The 20,428-nt window shown below is 36.8% G+C and overlaps 1 long non-coding RNA gene across 1 annotated transcript; it reads left to right on the forward strand.

The window, feature by feature from the left end:
- The first annotated feature begins 801 nt into the window (after window positions 1-801).
- On the forward strand, window positions 802-4,574 carry LOC102551358 (uncharacterized). The gene is made up of 3 exons (XR_351576.5): window positions 802-1,304; window positions 3,578-3,642; window positions 4,211-4,574. It is a non-coding gene; the product is annotated as an uncharacterized LOC102551358 (long non-coding RNA).
- Window positions 4,575-20,428: the final 15,854 nt, after the last annotated feature.

A 20,428-nucleotide genomic window follows, 5' to 3' on the forward strand; every position in this document is an offset into this window, starting at 1 on the left:
GAGTCCATACTACAAAGATGTATCCATTTTGAAGTGGGGTGTTAATTTCAGAGTTTTAAAAATTTCTAGACGATATCCCAGGGGGGTTGTTGAAGGTACATTCAGAGACAACAAATTAACCATTGGGGAGTTATTGAATTATTTGTACTGGTGTCCTGGCTAGTAATTCCATAACAGCATTCTGCCAGACCGGGGTTCTGAATCGTCACTTAGACTCCCAGAGGCTATATATGTCAAGTCCTGGACCCATCAGAAACTGTTCCTACCCAGACCTAGCTGCAAGAGCCCAAAAGGGGAGGGCAGTGAAGAACAGCATTCAAGGCACTGCTCATTCAACAATCAAAGTCTTATCTTGAACCTTGACTGTGGAGGCCCAAACCCTTTATCCCATAGAGGTTGGCCAGGAACTATCTTGGAAATTAGGGTTCCTCCGTGCCAATTGGAGAAAAAAAAACTACCAATCTGCTGGTGTTTGTGCAAGGAGGTAGCATGTGCATGGCTCCAGGGCAGTTGCTGGGCACAGTCTCGAGGAGGATTATCCTATCAGGGCCACCAATGTTGGGATAAAAATCACGGCTCAGATTTGGACAAACCACACCAAGTCAACAGGGTCCTACCTGTAAGAAGTTGATTGAAATTATGGAAACAGGTTTGAGGGGGCAAGAAAGGGAGAAAAGAGAAAGAGAAAAAAGAAAAAGGGAAGAGATAAAAACATGAGAGGAAAAGAAGATGAAGGGAGCAGGAAGGGTCTGCCTTTTACTTGATCTGTGATATAACTGCTCCCAGGTGAAGGTGGGAGCTGAACCAAATGTATGCTGGGAATGTATGGCCGTTGCCATGGCAACAGATGTGCAGGTGGCCAGGTGACGTCACTGCTGGAGGCAAAAACGGTTCCTGATACAACACTTGTCCAACACTATGGACAACTTCTTTTGCATGGAAACAGTCAAACATTAGATGAAGCAAGAGGAATCTTTTTTATTGGATATTTTATATATTTACCTTTCAAATGTTATTCCCTTTCTCCCCTCATCCATTGCCCCTCTCCCTACCTTTGCTTCTATGAAGATGCTCCCACTCCTACCCACCAACTCCCATGTCAATGCCCTGGGGAAACGATCCTTCACAGGAACAAGGACTTCTGCTCCTATTGATGCCAGGAATTGAGGGACTCGAAGAGGATGGGGACAATTCAGGAAGACAAACACAGTCAACTAATGAATCCTTGGAAACTCCTAAAGACTGAATCACCAAACAAAAGAACAAAAGATGAGCACAGGCTTGACCTAGGACCCTCGCTCTCTGTACGTAGGTAGCAGATGAGCAGCGTGTTCCCCAGCAGAGGGAGCTCTTCCTGAATCTGTTGCCAGCCTACTTGCCTGCTTGTGTGTTTGCCCGTGGATCTTTTTACCCTAAAAAGACCACCTTGTCTGGCCTCAGTGGGAAAGGATGTGCCTAGTCCTGCAGCAATCTGATGTGCCAGAGGACGGAGGGAGGGAGTAATATCTTGAGAGGGGCTTCCTCATCTCAAAGGAGAAGGTGAGGGAGGAAGGAAGAGAGGTTCTGTGTGAGGTCCTGGGAGGGAAAAGGGAGATAATCTTGGATGTAAAGTAAATAAACAAACAAAACAAAAAATTGTCATCATTAAAGCCATGGATAAGAAAGAATATTTATTGATTGACCTTAAGAGTAGGATATGTTTTATGCTTGAGAACATAACACTATTTAAACTTCACATCAGCTAAGTGCTTTCCTTATTTAACAGTTAATTATATTGGAGCTAATCATTAAGTTTCACACTGTGGTGTGGCAAAAATGACAGTGTACAGCCCTTGAGAAGGCAAATGAACAATAAACATTTTCTTTAAAATTATCTTTATTTCAATTTTTACATGATATTTGATAGTCTGATCTCTCCCACTTTTGTTCATTTATGTAGCTGAACTCTCTGTGGAAAGGCAATCTCTCTTGATGTGCTGATTTCACACGAGCTGCTTGCAAAGGTCTACCTAGCATCATGAACTCCCAGCAACTGCTTATCAAGAGCTCAGCCATACTGAGAAGCAGCATCTCTGTTTCCAGAGTGTTCAGTCATTTTTGAAATGCAAATTCATTTTGCACTTAGGCTTGAAAATTATAAGTTGTTGCTGAAATACACACTCAAAAATTGTAGAGGAGCAAGAATCCCATCACATCCCTTCAGTTCGGAAAGCTGTGAAATAGAGTTAGAAGAATTCACTCCATGGCTGAGGACGAATTCAGCCTTTTAAAAGCCAAATTGTTTCTATGCATCTCTTTGTGCTCATGAGCCATGATGTTTTATCTTTAAAAAGAAAATCATTGTGTTTACAATTGTATTCCAATATTAATACTGTTTGCCAAATGATTTTCCCAAAGACTATATGCTTATTATAGGATTTAAGTGTAATATAAAATAATGTTAGTACCTTGTTAATATACAATTAAAATTTGAATTTATTTTTATTGAATTATTCTGCTCTTTATGGCATGTATAAATTATAGTCTTTAAGGTAGTTAACTATGGATTAAAATAAACGTAGACATCTTTTGTTGCTGTTATACAATTTCTTACAGAAGATTGATGAGTGGACTTTAAAAATGTAGCTCTGTGTATGTCTGCCCTTTTGCATGTGTTAGGGGAGCAGATGCTTATGTTAGGTGTAATCTTCAATTGCTTTCTGCCTTATTTTTTTTTTTTTGAGACAGGGTGCCTCAATCAACCTGAAAATCTCTGATTAGTCTCAGTGAGCCAGCCTTTGAGACTCATGAACCTTTTTGTCTCCAGATCCCCAGCTCTGCCATTGCAGGTTCATACTGCCACACACAGGTTTTAACATAAATGCTTGTGATTCAAATAAGGATCTCATAATTGTGTAGCAAGCACTTTACTGAAGGAGCTGTCTCCTCAACAGCTACAGCCTACTGTTCATAAACATTTGTTTGATCTTGTTTACTGCTGTATTTCCATACTAATTTGCCTATCATATGAAAGTATCAGAAGTAGATCAGACAGGGGGATGCAGAAATGTATGACATAACATCCACGGAAAGTCGTGTTCACATTTGTGAGGACAAGGATGGCAGTATCCCACTGAGAGTAAGAATCCAGAAAAAAAAATGAGAAGCTGAGAGGGAAATTGTACAGGTAAATCTCTTGCTGAGGCTGGACATGAATAATGGAACCATCCCAAGGCAAGGGGACCATGGTGGCAGTGCGTAAAGTCCATCTTGGGTTTTATTTAAAAACAGTAGAAGGTAGAATGAATAGTTGAGAAGTACCATCATCCTTGCTTTCAGTACCCATTCCATCCTTTAGTGCGGTTGAGATGTGAGCACCTTTAATACATCGAATTTCTGCAATACTATATCTGGAGCATTAGAAGCATATCACTTACTTTAAGTACAATACTTTGTGATCCACACTTAACATGCAGCCTTGTTCATGGTGTGTAGTCAAAAGCAGACTGTCTTGTTACAGCTTTCATTTCTCATTATTATTATTATTATTATTATTATTATTATTGGTAATCTCCATATTACTGCTCCTTCCTTATAGGGTAGCCTTCTCCAAAAGTGTCTAATTGTTCTCCAAATGTTCTGACAGCTCCCACGTCAAAATAGGTCAGTATTAAAGTTCTCACTGTAAAGTTTTTATTTCTTTCTTCACTGTCTTATCTGTCCCCCACTGTTTCACTTCCTATTTGTTCTTCAGATATTGAATTTTCCTTAAATGGTAGTGAGTGTACGCAAGGCAATATCATTGTATTGCAAAGAATTAATGCTTCCTCCTGTGAAAACAGTGTGTGAAGAAGTATTTAACATTACTGAGATAGTGTATATATACATTGACTTAAGAAACTTCTCTTTAGTCTGTCCAGGACACTAACACGGCAAAGAAAATCAGTAAGTGTATATTGTCCAGACCAGAGGGTTTTAAAGAAAAACTTCCAAAGATTAAAAGAAATAAGAAGAAAGCTTGTAAAATACATATTGAGTTTGTAGATTTGCCATAATAAAAAATATTATGCAGTTGATTGTTTAGAATGAAAGGAATTTATGTTCTCTTTGGCAGGTTCGCACAGTGTGAAGATTCCAGAGACGTTCCTCACTTGCCTTGAACTATATTCTTCCTGTCACACTCCATGTTCTAAAGGCATTTTTTTCTTCTGTGTTTTCCCTCTTTCTGCAGAAAAAAAGTTGTTATATAAAGGGCCTGATTGAATACAGCAAATACAGAGGCGAATGCCAGCAGCAAACCACTGAACTGAGAATAGGTCACCCGTTGAAGGAATCAGAGAAAGAACTGGAAGAGCTTGAAGGGGCTCGAGACCCCTTATGAACAACAATGCCAAGCAACCAGAGATTCCAGGGACTAAGCCACTACCTAAGGACTATACATGGACTGACCCTGGACTCTGACCTCATAGGTAGCAATGAATATCCTAGTAAGAGCACCAGTGGAAGGGGAAGCCCTGGGTCCTGCTAAGACTGAACCCCCAGTGAACTAGACTGTTGGGGGGAGGGCAGCAATGGGGGGAGGGTTGGGAGGGGAACACCCATAAGGAAGGGGAGGGGGGAGGGAGATGTTTGCCCGGAAACCGGGAAAGGGAATAACACTCGAAATGTATATAAGAAATACTCAAGTTAATAAAAAAAAAGAAAAAAAATAAATAAAGGGCCTGATTTAGTCCACTCTAGCCTTATCTAACCTTATGACTTCTATAATGGTCACATTTCTAATTATTACAAATGGAGGCATGAGGTGAGCACGTATTTTGAGGAACCTTGTTCAGATAAGTACATGTCTTATGATATCTTCCCCATGCACAGAAGATGGGTCTACTCATTTCTACACTCATAAAATCTACAGGAAGGCAAAGAAGAGGCAGAAAGTCAAGCATACTGGCAAATGTTTTAAAATTTTCTCTTCTTAATTTTCCTTGTACTGTAATGTGTGTGTGTGTGTGTGTGTGTGTGTGTGTATGTGTGTGTGTGTGTGTGTGTGTGTGTGTGTGTGTGAAGGAAGTAGAGGAAAGAAGAAAATTAAATTTATTGAAAAGTACTTATCTTAATCCAAGGAACAAAAATGCTCTACAATGTGAAGTCTTTACTTACATTTTTCCTTACAGGAAGTGCTAGAGAGAGAAGATTTGGCTGTGGGTAAACTTACCAACTCATAAAAAATTACTGGACACCTCCAAAATGAATGCATACAATTAAATTTAGGGGAGATCTAAAGAGATGCAGCTACATAGTCATGAAACTTAGATCTGTCAATGTGAGGTGTGTGTGTGTGTGTGTGTGTGTGTGTGTGTGTGTGTGTGTGTGTGTTTGCGTTTGTGTTTATGCCATCTGTGTGTAGGTACCTATGGGAGTCATAAGAGAATATTGGATATCCTGGCGCTAGAGATGCAGGTGGTTGTAAGTCACCCAACATGGGTACAGGGAAACAAACTTTATTCCTACAGAAGTTCAGTGAGTGTTCTTAACCACTCACTGTCCACCTCTCCACCCCTTGGTGTATGAATTTATTCTAAAAACAAACAAACAAACCACCCCCTTCAAATAAAACAAAAACCAATGTACGAGTAGTTGAGACTTACTTTTGCTATCTTTATAATCATGAAGCAAGAAACCTGTTTCTCTATAAATGCTCCTTAAACATTTCCTAGATGAATAAATGTACAAGTTAAACTGAGAATAGTTACTACAAAACATCTTAACACCATAAAGAAACATTTTATACTCACCTAATAACTAGAACCTATTATTTCCTTGTGTGACCTTTCACATTACACTCTCATTAGAAATGACACAGTAGTGACAGAGAAGCACAGAGTGTTTTGCATCTTGGGATGACCATGTATTTGCAGGTCATATTGTTGTACCACAGCCTAAGAATTTCCTGAAAAGATCCACATATTTTTACTATTTTTACTATTAGGCTTTATATTGATATAAAGCCATCTTTTAGAGTACACAATTTGATTTATAGAAATGCAATTTAGTTTTGATATTAGGAAAACAACCAAAACAACTACCAATTTGTATATTTAATAATTCTAAAAAGTCATTTGCTAACACTTTTTTTCTGGCTTTTCCCCTGCAATTATTCAGGGTAACCTTATTACACTCTCTTGCTGTCTTGGATCCTTTGATCAGGTTAGGTTAGTACTTAAATAGCAATATACTTGAATGGTTTATCCAGCACCATGGTATGGAGCTTTGTATATTTTTCTTTCTCATGGTAAGGACTAGAAGCTAAGGAATAAGTTCTCCCAGTAAGCCACTCTGGCATTAGAGGGAGCCTTCTAAATTGAGTCCCCATAGCTTCTATCTTCAGGTGCCTATGTCATTTCATATTGAGTATGTTTCGAATATTCTGCTCTGCTATTAATAATCAATTTGCTAAGTAGAAGCAACCACCTCCTTCAATTATGCTATTGAAAATGGACCTGTGTAGTGAACTCCTCAAGCCCAGCCCATCTGTCTCATCCCATGGATTTGTTTGAGAAAATAATCTGATGAAATCTTTATGTTCAAAATTTGTAGGGGATCTTTGCGGTCATTTTGAGAGAAGAATTGAGGCTTCAAATCCAGTAATGTTTTGGAACTGAATTGAACCAAAAGCTATGTGTTTGAATATAGTAGTGGGGCCTTCATCAAAGTGTATAGTTTCAACCAATACTTTGACTCCAGCCTTATCTGAGTCTTTAACACAATTTGGGGAGGCCATTTTAGACTCTTGACCCACATAAATTATGAAGTATTAAGTGATCGTTTTCTTAAATAGTTAATCTTTGCATTGTATCTTCACAGGGCAATAAACATCCAACTCTATCATACATGTATCATGTAGGTGTCAGAGTATATGGGGAAATGATCTAACTCTCTTGAGTTTCAAAATTGAATGACATTCTATGACCATACTCAAACTTCTTTCCAATGTTCTTTCTACCATAAAACTATCATTGTCGCTTCCTTCCTACAAGTCATCTAACTGTAGAAATACTGGGGTTACAGTCACAGATGCTACCATTCTTGTCTCATGTGGGTTCCGTGTATCTGTCCCTGGCTCCTCACATTCTTTAGTGATCAATTTTTTGAACTGAGCCAACTCCTCAGCATGTATGTATATTTTCTTATTTGATATGAATATGGGCATGGTTGAACATTATAGTGTAAGATCATTCTGAAATGTTACAAACCTTACATTGTCATCTTTAGCAGGGAAATTTACCAACTCTTGAAATAATCAAAGACTGATATGTACTTCATTTTTTGTCCTACTGTGGGCAATAAGAGAGCTATTACTCCCAATGTAACCAATTATCTGCTAGGGATTCCTGGCAGATCCTTCTTAGCTGCCAATATGAAACATTTTTTACATCTCCTCAAAAAAGACTGTAGAGACACATTGAAGATTTGGCCTCCACTGCCCTCTTTGTTTGAGCAACTGCAGTGGGCAGTGACCTCAGCTTACAGTGGATAAAATGACTTGGAAGAAAATGCTGATGTTTCATATTTTCACTGTGGCATAGTGAGGTTTGACTTGACAGGCATCTCCTGAAAGTCCAAGTATGAAAGTTTTTTATCTAAACACTTTTGCGTTTGGTTTTGTTTTTTAACTGACAATGTAGGAAAAACAACACTTAACTGATTTGTCAAAATTATTTCATCTACAATTGCTTTCTCAAAGCTATCAGGGGACTGGGTTGTATGAAAATTTTTATTTCTTTCGTATTCAATGTTTATTTTATATTCTTGCTTACCTACTGAATGAATATTAATATTACTCATATTATCCTTGAAATTTGGACTAATTCTGATAAACACTAAATATTATTTAGTATAAAATTATAAAATATTACATATACACCTATGATATAGAATACATACCATAGCAATTTGGTTCTCATGAGACATGGTTGTCTAGGTCATGCTGTTCTTGCTCTTCATGATTCATTACCTTAAACACATGAAACTCTCTCTCCTGGTCATTTGATGTCTGTAATAAAGTTACTTCTCACATCCATTAGCATAGCAAAGACTCCTATGTTTCAGTCTTTTATTCTCGTTATGAGGACGTCTTCTATTTCATTTTTCTCTGAGCTTGTTCAACACTGTAAGATCATTTTTGTTGACTCCTATCTGTTCTCACCTTTTCTATTCTCGGTTGGTAACAACCCCATTTTTTCCTTGATATATAGGTCATTCAACTTTATGTCATTCTTTATTATCATTTAAGTATTTATACAATATGTATTTATATATGTTTGTGCATGTATACATATGTGTGTGTACATGTGCGCACATGCATGTATGTGTGCAGATGTCTATTGAAATGAGAAGAGGGTGTTGGATCTTATACACCTGTAATTACAGAAGGATGTGAGCTGGTCATGTGGGTGCTAGAAATTGAACTGGAGTCCCTGGGAAGAGCAGCAAGCAGTCTTACCCACTGAGCCTTCTATCAAGCATCATTTATTATTCTTGGATATATTCATAAATTTATATGATTTATTATTCCTTGATATTTTCATACATAAGTATGTAATATGTCTTAGTCATTTTTCATAATTTATATCTGTTATGTTTCTTCCCAACAAGGTCATGTATTATATCATGTAAAGTGTGTGTGTGAGTGTGTGTGTGTGTGTGTGTGTGTGTGTGTGTGTGTGTGAGAGAGAGAGAGAGAGAGAGAGGGGGGGGAGAGTATATGAACATGGTTGGAAAGTTATTTTTGGCTACACAACTAAAGAAAAGGACATTCCTTACCCAACAGCCGTAAACTCCTCTCATGGAGAGTCCTGGCCTCATGAACCCCTTCCCTATTCATGATAAAATACCAAATGCTCCAGTCCTGTGCAGTGCTTTCATGAATATAATGGTCATGTCACATCAAGAAGGCAACTTTTTGAGTTATGGCTGTCTGTGTTCTTGCTCTGAGAGCCTTTCTGTGATATTTGCTGAGTTGTATAAAGTTATGCAGATGTTTCTTCCCCTCCAGTATGGAGAAGATGCAGAATGCTGAGGGCAGAATAGACCTATGGGCACAGACAGGATTGAGAAGGCAGTTATGTTATACCATTCATGATTGACTTATTTTGCAGATACTCTATGCTCAGTCCATCAGTTAACTGTGTTCACTCTATCTCTGAAAGTCATATAAGATCCAGTCATCTTCATATCATTTACTCTGTTGTTGGATGAGCGAAACTGTCTCTATCACTTGTTAACAGTTTGACTGCACCTTTCTCACAGTCATCCCTCAGTCTATTCTACTTCCTCCAAGGTGACTCCAATTATACACAGTGGTTAAAAATGAGGTAGTACATACTGAAACCTACCTCTGCCTCCTATGCAATTCAAAATGAATGTGTAAGTACACAGTGGCCTATGAGACTCTAGTAGATATATTTGCACTTACCACAGTATGCCTTTGACTGCTGGCTCTATTTTATTCTGCTTTAATCTTGGTGACCTTATTTCTGCTCCAAAAACATATAAGGCAAACCAGTAGTTTAGAGTTCTAGTATAATTCCTTTATTCTTTTGGACTGTACTTCCCTACACCTACACTTGAGGAACATATCTAACTCAATGTCTATGTCTATCCATAGATTCATCTTTTAGAACGTTATATGCTTTCGTATCTACATGAACAATTTATGTTTCCTTCCTAACTTAATTTTATTCCTTAGCATTTATCATTATTGAATGTTTTATGTTTTATTGTTTACTTTTTTCAATATATCTGTCTAAAAATCAGATATAAAAGCCATAAACAGAGCCTGCATTTTTGGTTTTGCTAGATTCCCACTGCCTAGAAGAATGTGAATAATACTGAATTCTTTAATTAAGGGCTTGACACCAACTTTCAAATGATGGGGGCCATTGATGCATGCTTTAGTCAAGAAGCTGTTTTGCTTGTATTTTTGTTCTATGTCTTTAGATAAGTACTTAAGTTACCAACATCTTCCAAAGCATCTGCTTATGAATATAAGAAATGCAGTTAGAAATTAACATATATTGCCCAATAAAGGGCAATGTTATTTTCCATCTGTATAAACAATTGCTTGCAATATAAGACCTTGTATTAAATGAAGAATAATCAGTCCTTTTTACAAAGTATGATTCATATTTCTACAAAATAATAGATGATCAAGTTAGACATTTCTTCATTACATTTATTTTTTTCATTTTTTTTTATTTTACCTTCTGTCACTAATAAGACATAGCAATGATTAAAATCTAAATGTTAGTAATGCATCAGTAATATATTGATAGTTTAGATGTTATTCCTCTTTAGTTATCTACACCTAAATATCTACCACCTAGAGATTTTTTTTTTCTTACAGGGTGTTTTTTCTTTTTCTTTTTCTTTTTTCTTTTCTTTTCTTTTCTTTTTTTTGCATAGCTGCAGTATGTGAGGTGAAGGGTTTGTGAAGATGATCAATTATGGCAAAGGAAGGGCATATTATAACATTCTTGCTAAAGTGGTAAAAGTTCATTGGGCCACACTTAAGGCATGAATAATGGGTAAGTAATCTATAGATATCTCAGGACAGAATCCCCAAGGAAATGAAACCATATACAATATTTTCATTAATTGAATGATTGTTTAGTCTTCTTTATCTACTCTAGGCTTATATTTTAAAATCTTCTTTAGTAAGTATTTAAATTGTTTAACCCCCATATTACCCCATGATCTTCCAGAGATAGAGGAAAGGAAAGGTTAATAGGGAAAGGAGGATGTGGACATATTGAGAAATGGTTCTTTGGAATGAAGCCAGTCTGCATTGTCAGGATATCAGCTGTTCAATTCACATGAATCAGCAGCAGCAGCTCAATCCACTTGCAAACACCATTTACAAATCAGCAAATGTAGTTTGATTCAGAAGAAATTGTAAGACACTGCTAATCAGCCTGCCCTCAGAAGCAGGAAGAAGCTGCCGGAACACGCTTAGAAGTTCTTTGGAATATCCTTTTATCAAGTCCTGACAAATGATGACCAGACAAGAGTAGCAAGGCAAAACAATACCACACAGCATCATTAGTGAAGCTGAGTTTAGCAAATCCCTGTGTTGACCGGCAAACAGTGGTATAGTGAATCAGTATCTTACAGCATTGTCCACTGTCTACTGGGTTATAGTTATACCCTTTCCAAACATCTCCATGTTCTCTTAAGTGTTTGCTATAGCAAAACGTCACAAGCCCTTTTTCTAGGCTGCTTCCAGAAAAACACCACATGTCTGTTCTCAGCAAAAGAGATTCTCATGTGTCTGCTTCAGCAAAAATATCCTCTTATGAGATGGTTTCCGGAAAAAAAATCACATGACAAAAGCTGAGACTCCAAAGACATCATAAATTTCCACTTAAGCTATCACAGGAACTTACACACATTTAATTTTATATTGCATCAGTGATAGGCTTTTTGTTTGGTTAGTTTGTTTTTTGCTTTCGTGGTTCTGGGAATGGAATTCACAGTTCCATATGTGCTAGGCAAGAACTCTGCATTATATATTTAGCCCTTACCAGTGTAATTTTTATACCACAGTTATTGTGAAAGATTTTTATGTTTCTATGGGTCGCAAATAAACCTATGCTAAAAACTCTTCCTTTAGCAGACATGTCTCTGATGAGGTGAGAGTGTGGATGGAAATCTCTTGCTATGAAAAGTTAACATTATGAATCATTTTTCAACTCCTCACCCATCAGTGAGAAATGTGAGCAGTACGTAAGTATAAAAAATGTACATTATGGAAGCTAATGCCTTAAGATTTGTGATTTAAAGATGTAATTAAAACTTATCGTTTGTAGTAATAATGCCTAGTGACAACTGTTTATGTGGAGATTTTAGATTGAGTATTTGGGATCTTAATCTAATGTTGTACATGACACACTTAGATGTTCAGAGGCCAGTATTGCAAAAGGAATTTTTCATGCTTCATAGAAAAAGTATCAAGAGGAGTCAGTTACCTTCCCAGAAAAATATTCAGAAGTAAGATTTGTTAATTTAAACCCATTTATAAAAATGGACAAATTAAAGAACATGATAATTACAGAATTGCTTCGTTTACCAAATTGACAAATTAAGACAGGTCGGTACAAGTTGTTATCTGATCTAAGATAATTAGCGGTGACATTGTTTTGGTTTCTTAACTTAATCATAATTATTAAAATATTTAATAGAGAAATCAGGGCCGGTGATCAATCTACTTTTTGCTTTGATTTACTGTTCAAGAACCTGGTATGAGTGTCAGTTGTGCCCAATTAAATCTCTGGCATAAATGTCAATACTGAGGCATAAATGAAAATGCATTTATAACAGACAGAAATACCAAGCTGTAGACCCTTAATCTGTTTTGAATAATTTCAATCACGAGGTTTTTCTTCTCTTCTGTCTCTGATATAACATCTAGCCCAAAATCTCTCAAAATGCAATTCACATGATTATTATCAATTCAGTCTATCTCCTAATTTAAAAGCCAATGAGAGCAATCCAATTATTATCATCACTCTCCTGACTTCTTGGGATGCTGCTCACCATTTTTGCCCTAAAAAGTCAGTGTTTCCTGCCCAATTCAAACCAGAAGCTTTCAAAGCAACAGTAATCTTGCTATTACGAATTGACGTAGGTTGGATCTGCTAAAGATGCTGTTTGACAGAACACAGAGCCTTTGTGTTTATGTTCATTTGCTCCTATTTTCACGTTATCCTAAGAAAACACGTGAAGAATTCTTCTCCAATGATCCCTAAGCGTTTCCTTTACTCTTTATAATGTTTATTGACTAACATATGTTCTCTATCTCTATGAGACTGCAGGACAGTAAATTTGAGTTATCAGTAAACTAAACCAGACATTAATGGTAAAATTATTTTGACTCAGATTATAATAATTCTCACATACCTCTGATCTGCTATCGCCATAAAACTCACTTATGAGGATTATAAAAGCAGCTCTCTTGATGAATTATGCAGTGCTCTTCTTATCAGTCACAGGGAAAAAAAAGCTATTTCCATGCATTTCATTCTGGCCTCAAATACTGGAAACTATTTTACTGAATCATAAAGACATTGAGTGGAGAATGTACGCGCATTTGTCCATTTCGTTCCCCAGCTCCATAAGACCTGATCTTTATTAGACATTTACTAAATGTTCCTTTTAACTTTCTTTCCAAAGACAAACATTTCTGAAGAGTTGTCTGTAGTTTTGCCACAGCCTGGTATCACTTCTTTTAGGACGAGTGACTCAATGACATAAGTATTATAGGATTGCAGCATTAACTCAAGAAAAGTCCTCCAAAGCACACTCCCTTATGATCCGAACAGTTATTTTATTGAATAACTTTTACCATAGACATGCTAAGGTACTCACAAATTATTCAGTATGAATTTTCTATTTTCCTGGTCAAAACTGAAGATTGGTCTAACATGAATCCATCTTTAACATGAATGAAACCAATTTTTCATCCTCCTAAATAGAAAGAGGCTCGTCGTTAGATTTTAATATAAGGTTCAATTCTCAGAGCTGTTTCTGCCATCTCACAGAAATTACAGCCAATGCAGTGTTTCTATAGAAACCTTTGGGAAAGTATTTTAGCACTCAGTGTCAACCTCACACATGTTGCAAAATCAAAATGAATACTTTTCTTTTCTGTATCAAAGAGGATCCACTCTTAAAAACCATAAAAAAAGGGAGAAACTTTTCGTAATTAAAAACTAAAATTGGTTAGGCTTTTAAATATATGATCAGTTAAATAATGATTGATGTTAATAGTCATAATGCAGTTATATAATGGGAGCTAAACAAATCTAACCTGTCCACAGTAATTAGGCAATTGAATTTACATTGCTTTGTGTATGCTATATTAAGTTATCGAGTAAATGTTAAAAGGTTAAATGAACAAAAGAAACAAACAACAAAAACTTTTTCAAAGTTTAAATATGTTAACAAAAAGAAAAAAGAGAAAATACAAATCCATAGCAAGCTCAAGGCCAATGTGGGTAACACGAAAGCCTGTCTGAAGGATGAAAATCAGATGATATTTTCTGGAAGAAGCGTAAGCCATTTAGCATCATAGGCCATACATTCTACTAAAATCTTTATCCTTTCAACTCAGACTGACAGCAATGGGCCCTACCGTGCAACGAGTTTAGAGAGGGTTTTCTTTATACATTCAATTGAATTACATTAGCTAACTATATGTGAAGAAATTACTCATGAACAGAGAAAGAAGCAATTGAAAAATGAGATTTGAATGCTGGTTTATTGTGCGAAGAAAAGCTCCTCTTTCAACCTATCAGACAAAAGAAAAAAAAAAGATGAAACCCTCATATCTTTTCTACCCTTGATTAAAACACACTTGGTTGTCTTTCTCCATACAGGCTGAAAATTATTTACTGGTGAAGACTTCTTCTCAGATGCCAAATTAAAAGGTAAACAAAATGTAGAACATCAAGTGGTATACAAATACTGTAACCACATGGTCCTGTAAAATTGAAGATTAGTAGGCAGGTAAAGAATTACTAAAGCAGGAAACTCATAAGCTACCCTACCCTGGGAAGCAGATAGGCTAGCTGCAGACCTTTACCTCTCCTTCACTTCCTCCAAAACCAACTCCTAGTTTTACTTGTTGTTATTTTGGTTTTCAATTTTATTTAATATATTTTAATTGATTGATCTTGAATGCTGCCAGCCTCCTGGGTCCCTCCTGTCCACAAGAGAGTCCCTCCTACCATGCCCCTCCCTTTCTTCTCTGAGATGGTGGGCCTCCCACTGGGTATACCCCAAACCCTGTCACATCAAGTCTCTTCAGAATTAGGCACATCCTCTCCTACTGAGGTCAGACAAGGTAGCCAAGAAGACTAAACTGGATGTCTGCTACATGTGTGCCTAGAGCATCAACCAAGACTGTGTATGCTCTTCTGTTAGTGGATCAGCCTCCGAAAGCTTCCAGAGGTACGGGTTAGTTGGCTAGTTGACACTGCTGGTCTTCCTGTTTGATACTCATCTTCTCCAGGGCTTTCAGTCCTTCCCGCAACTCTTTCACAATGTTCCCAAACTCCACCCACTGTTTAGCTGTGGGTATCTGTGTCTGTTTCGGTCAGGTGCTGGGTTGACCCTCTCAGGGACACTTATGCTAGGCTTCTGTCTGCAAGCATAAAAGAGTGTCATTAATAGTGATAGGTACTGGTGCTTGCACATGGAGTGGGTATAAAGTAGGGCCATTTATTGGTTTGTCACTCCTTTAGTCTCTGATCCAATTTTGTTTCTGCATTTCTTTTAGACAGGACAAATTTTGGGTCAAAAGTTTTGCTAATGGGTTGGGTCCTTATCACTCCACTGAGAGCTCTGCCTGGCTATAGAAACTGACCTCTTCCATTTCTGTGTCCCCACTGTTAGGCATCTCAGCTAAGATCACTTGCTTTGACTCCTAGGAACCTCCCTATCCAAGGTCTCTGGGACTTCCAGAGAATCCCCCCATCATTCTCTTGGCCCTTTAGGCCAATATCCTTTCTCTATCTACAGCTGACACCAGACCAACACACCCCCTCCCTTTTCCGACTCAGGCCCCTGGTCCCTCTGTCTCTCTTTGCCTCTCAAGACAATTTTGTCCCTTCTTCTGAGAAGTAGCTTCTTACTTGGGCCTTCCTTCTTGTTTAACTTCTTTTGGTCTGTAGGGTGTATCATGGGAACTCAGTACTTTATGACTGATATTCACTTATCACTGATAATGTGCCATCCTTTTGGGTCTGGGTTACCTCAGGATGATATTTTTATGTTCCATTCATTTGCTTCCAAAATTCACAATGTCCCTGTTTTTTAATAGTTGGATAACCTTCTGTTGTGTAAATGAACCCTATTTTCTGTATCCATTCTTTGGTTGAGAGATATCTGGGCCTTTTCTAATTTCTGGGTATTATGAATAAAGCTGCTTTGAACATAGTGGAACATGTGCCCATGTGGTATTGTTTAACATCAGTTGGGCATATATTCAGGAGTGGCATAGCTAGGTCTTAAGGTAGAACTATTTCCAATTTTCTGAGAAACCACCAGATTGATTTCCAAAATGGCTGTACCAGTTTGCATCCCTACCAACAGTGAAGGAGTGTTTCCCTTTCTCTGTATGCCCTCAAGCATGTGCTGTGATTTGAGGACTTGATCTTAGCCATTCCCATATCTTTAGCTAACTACCTGCTGTGGTCTCCTTTCTTCTCTAATGGATCACACAGGTCCTCACTTCCAAAGTTCCTTTCCATAAATCATTGCTTTATCCTAACCCCCAGTTCAAGCAGCAATTACCTGGGATTCTGCCAGGCATTCTAGCTAGGAGCAGGTGAGCTGACTGAAGATATCTACTTCTTCCCACATTCCTCTATGTCCAGTTGCCTACTGTTGGCCTCAGCTCCACAGCAGAGCACCTATGGCATCCTACTCCTCTCTTTTCCCATTCCCAGGGGACTAAGCACATCTTGATGGAAACCTTGATGTTCTGCCTTCAGGGAACCTTCTCAGCAGTACCTCTAGCCCATGTTCATTTCCAAGTGTCAGCTTTCAATACCAAGAAACACTTTTTACCTCGATTTCCAGTGTCAAAATCTATTAGGAAACTAGATGAATTTCCCACCAGGCAACACCAACCCAAAATCTTTCTAAGAACCAGAAAAAAAGACAACAGAAAACAAGAAACAAACTACCTACCCAACAAAGACAAGACCAGATACCAGCACCTAGAATCACAATCTTACCAAATACAGATACCTAGATGACAGCATAAATACACTATCAACAACAGCAAAAACAAAACATCTTCACTAGAACTCTTAATAACCCCTAACACCATAGGCTCTGAGAATTGTAACTAGGTGAAGCACAATAAAATAACTTAAAATAACATTTATGACTGGATATAATTAAGATCCTCAAAAAGAAAATGAACGAATTCCTTTTACAATTCTATAAATCCAAACACAAACAGTGGCAAGAAATATATAGATGTATTTAAGTCCTGAAAGTGGAAATAGAAGCAAGAAAATGTAAACTTAAAACATCAAGAAATGAACATGGAAACATCAAGAATTTGAACAGTAACCTCAGAGGCAAACTTTACCCAATGGAATAGAAGAGAGAATCTCAGGCAGTGAAGAATCAATAGAGGAATTAAATACCTTAGTTAAAATACATTAAGCCCAAAAAATACTGCCACAAATCATCCAAGAAATCCAGGATACTATAAGAAGAACAAATCTAAAAATAATAAGGGTCATAGGGAAGAGAAGAAACCCAGGTATAAAGCACTGAAAATAGTTTCAAAAGATTATAGAAGAAAAATTTCCTAACCAAAACGTATATTACTATCAAGGTACAAGAATCATACAGAACACTAAATAGATTGAAGAAGAAAAGAAAGTCCTTTTTGTGCATAATAATTAAAACATTGAATGTACAGAAAGAAAGAATAGTAAAACTAAAAAAGACAAAGTAACATATAAAAGGCAGGCATATTAGAATAACACCCATTTTCTCAGTGAAGACTCTAAAACGCAGAATGGACAGAAGGGTCCTGCAGCCTCTCAGAGACCCTAGATGCCAGCTTGGTCTATTGTAAACAGCAAAAACAATCACAATAGATGGAGAAAATAAGGCATTCCATAATAAAACCAAATTTTAGCAATACATATCTACAAATCCAGTCTCACAGAAGACTCTACAAGAAAAACTCTAAACTAAATAGAGTAGCTGCTCCAAAGAAAACACAAGGAATCAATATTCCCGATCCTAGACAAATAATGTAATCAAAAAACACATGTATGCATGTGCATATATGCCGCCACACAAGACAACAAAATAGTAGGGATTAACAAAAAAATCTCTTCGGTCTTTCTCAATATCAGTAGTCTCAATAAACATACAAAGACTAACAATGGATGCAAAATGGAATCCATTCTTCTACTCTACCAAAGAAACATGCCTTGACATCAAGGTCAGAAAACACTTTAGGGTAAAAGGATGAAACTAGATATTCAAGCAAATGGACCAAAATTGATATAGCCATTTTAACATGACAAAATACAATTCAAATCAAAATTAATTGGAAAAGATGAACACAATATACTCATCAAAGAAAAAAAGCCACCAAGCTATTTGGATCTAAAAAAATAGATAGGTAATGAGGGAAGGCATAGCCCAACTTGATATTTCCTGTCCCTAAATGAAACCTCTAGTATCAGAATTGAGTTATACCTAATTGAATGTTTAGACAAAGAGGTCCATGAGAACACCATTCCCTCAAAAAAACCCAGGCTGTTTTCTGGACTATAGGTTATTCTACATAAACTGATAGTTTATTTAGTTTATGTAGACTGTTATGTGCTAAAGACCACACCTATACAATTAGTTGGTCATGGAGGAGTTGAGATGGTAGCTACACAGAGCCATTACTCCTGTGTTCTAGAGTCTTTCATACTGGACGATACTCTGTATGCTACAAAGAATCATAAACACAAAACTAGCCACAAACCTTTTGATCTACAATGGCATCCTGCACGTAAAATATGCTAGGGCAATGGTGTCCCACAGCTTATAGGAGTAATCAACAAAGATTAGATGCAATTGAAGGCACATTCCGTGAGGTTGAATATATTCACAAACTATTTACATAACCAAGAAGCTAGGAGGAGATAGCCCAGGAATTTAGTGTACAACCAAATAATAATGCCCAAAAACAAAACAAAACAAAATATAGCAATTATATTACCCATAATGATAACCTACTATACGTTTTGACCGCTGGCTTATTTAGCCATCATCACAAAAGCTTCTTCCAGTATCAGATGAGAACAAATATAGAGACCAACAACCATCTACTACACATCCCCCACACAATGCATATATAAACAGAAACATAATCAATCATTCAAAAGTAAAGCATTCCCCAAAGTTAATATTACTTTGAGCAAATATTGTGATGAGGTAACTGTCACATTTCACATTCAAAATTTTGAGAATTTAAAATTAAATGACTGTATTGAGATATAGGTTGGTAGCTTTTTAAGTCTTAAAATTAAAAAAAAAAAAAAACCAATGTTATACTATACTGAGTCAAAACATATGCCTAAAACAAAAACTATTCAACCATGATGGTTTTAACCTTGTACAAAAGAGAAAACATAATCAATAGTTACAATTAATGAATGATTAGAGAATGTAGAAAATAATTAAAATAGGTACACAACAAATCAGTAGCTTCCGAAAGAGTAGAAAAGAGAGGCAGGCATTCACTAGAGAGGTGTGGAAAGACATTGGCTTAAATGGATATATTCAATGTTTTTATGGTATTAATGAGTTCTTAAGTTTGTACACATTGTGATCATGTTGCACATCTCAGAAAAATGCAGTTTTATGTCAGGTATACTTCAGTAAAGCTATTAATCAGAGTTGCTAGCCTAATTTCTATTAAGTCATCTTAACATCAAAATGATATCTCATGAAAGCACCTTTGAAGGGTGCCAGAACACACAACAAACACAGAGAATTTATTCTCTAACACAGAGTTCCCACACTCTCAATTAACTTCAATTTCACAAATGTGATTTATAAACAGAAGTGATTTTCACTCAAGACTTAGAACTATGATTAGTTTGAGTTGTACTCTGTAACTTTGTAAACACATTTCCTGGCAAAGAGAAGTGCCAGTTTATATGCTTAACAGTTATTTTTTTAAATATCTAGTTTGTTTTGCTAGTTTATTTTATATTCTGTTTATTGATGCCAGTTCCAAGAGCCAGAAAATCTTCTTACTCAAGTTCCTGTGCCACACTAACCTTCTTGGCAGTTTGATTTTTCTCTGAGCACATCTGTAATAGAGCATTTCATCAGCTTCAGCTGAAGTACTGTAGGGGTTAAGTGACTTTCTCCAATTTTTGCAGCAAAGAAAAATAGAATTTAATGTTTCACGTACTTTGTTTTAATCAGCTCAACAAAAGATGGAGTGCTTTCCAGGCAAAGAATTTCTGCCTTCGTTGTGAATCAGGGCTTGGAAGAAAAATACCTCTTCTTGCTTCCATGAATTATATTTCTTGCTCTAAGTGAAAATGTTTTAAGACATTATTGTTTGGATTTTATTGAGTGAACTCTCTCAATGCACTCATGTCTGACATTTCCCTCTATATAAAACAGAAAACAAAACTGATTCTCTTTTTCCAACATACTAGCATTGTTTTGGATGCATCTGGCTCTAAAACATGGTATCAAATGTTATCTTCTAATAAGTTATCTCTAGGGTGACATATCCTATCCTTTCATTAGGGTCAGCAGGAGAACTGATACTGAAGCATATTCTATAATTCACTTATCATGTGAATCAGAAGAAATTTACTAGACATGGTAGTAAACTGGCTTT

The sequence above is a fragment of the Rattus norvegicus genome, chromosome 2 (assembly GCF_036323735.1).
Source record: "Rattus norvegicus strain BN/NHsdMcwi chromosome 2, GRCr8, whole genome shotgun sequence".
In the NCBI taxonomy this organism is placed as follows: Eukaryota; Metazoa; Chordata; class Mammalia; order Rodentia; family Muridae; genus Rattus; species Rattus norvegicus.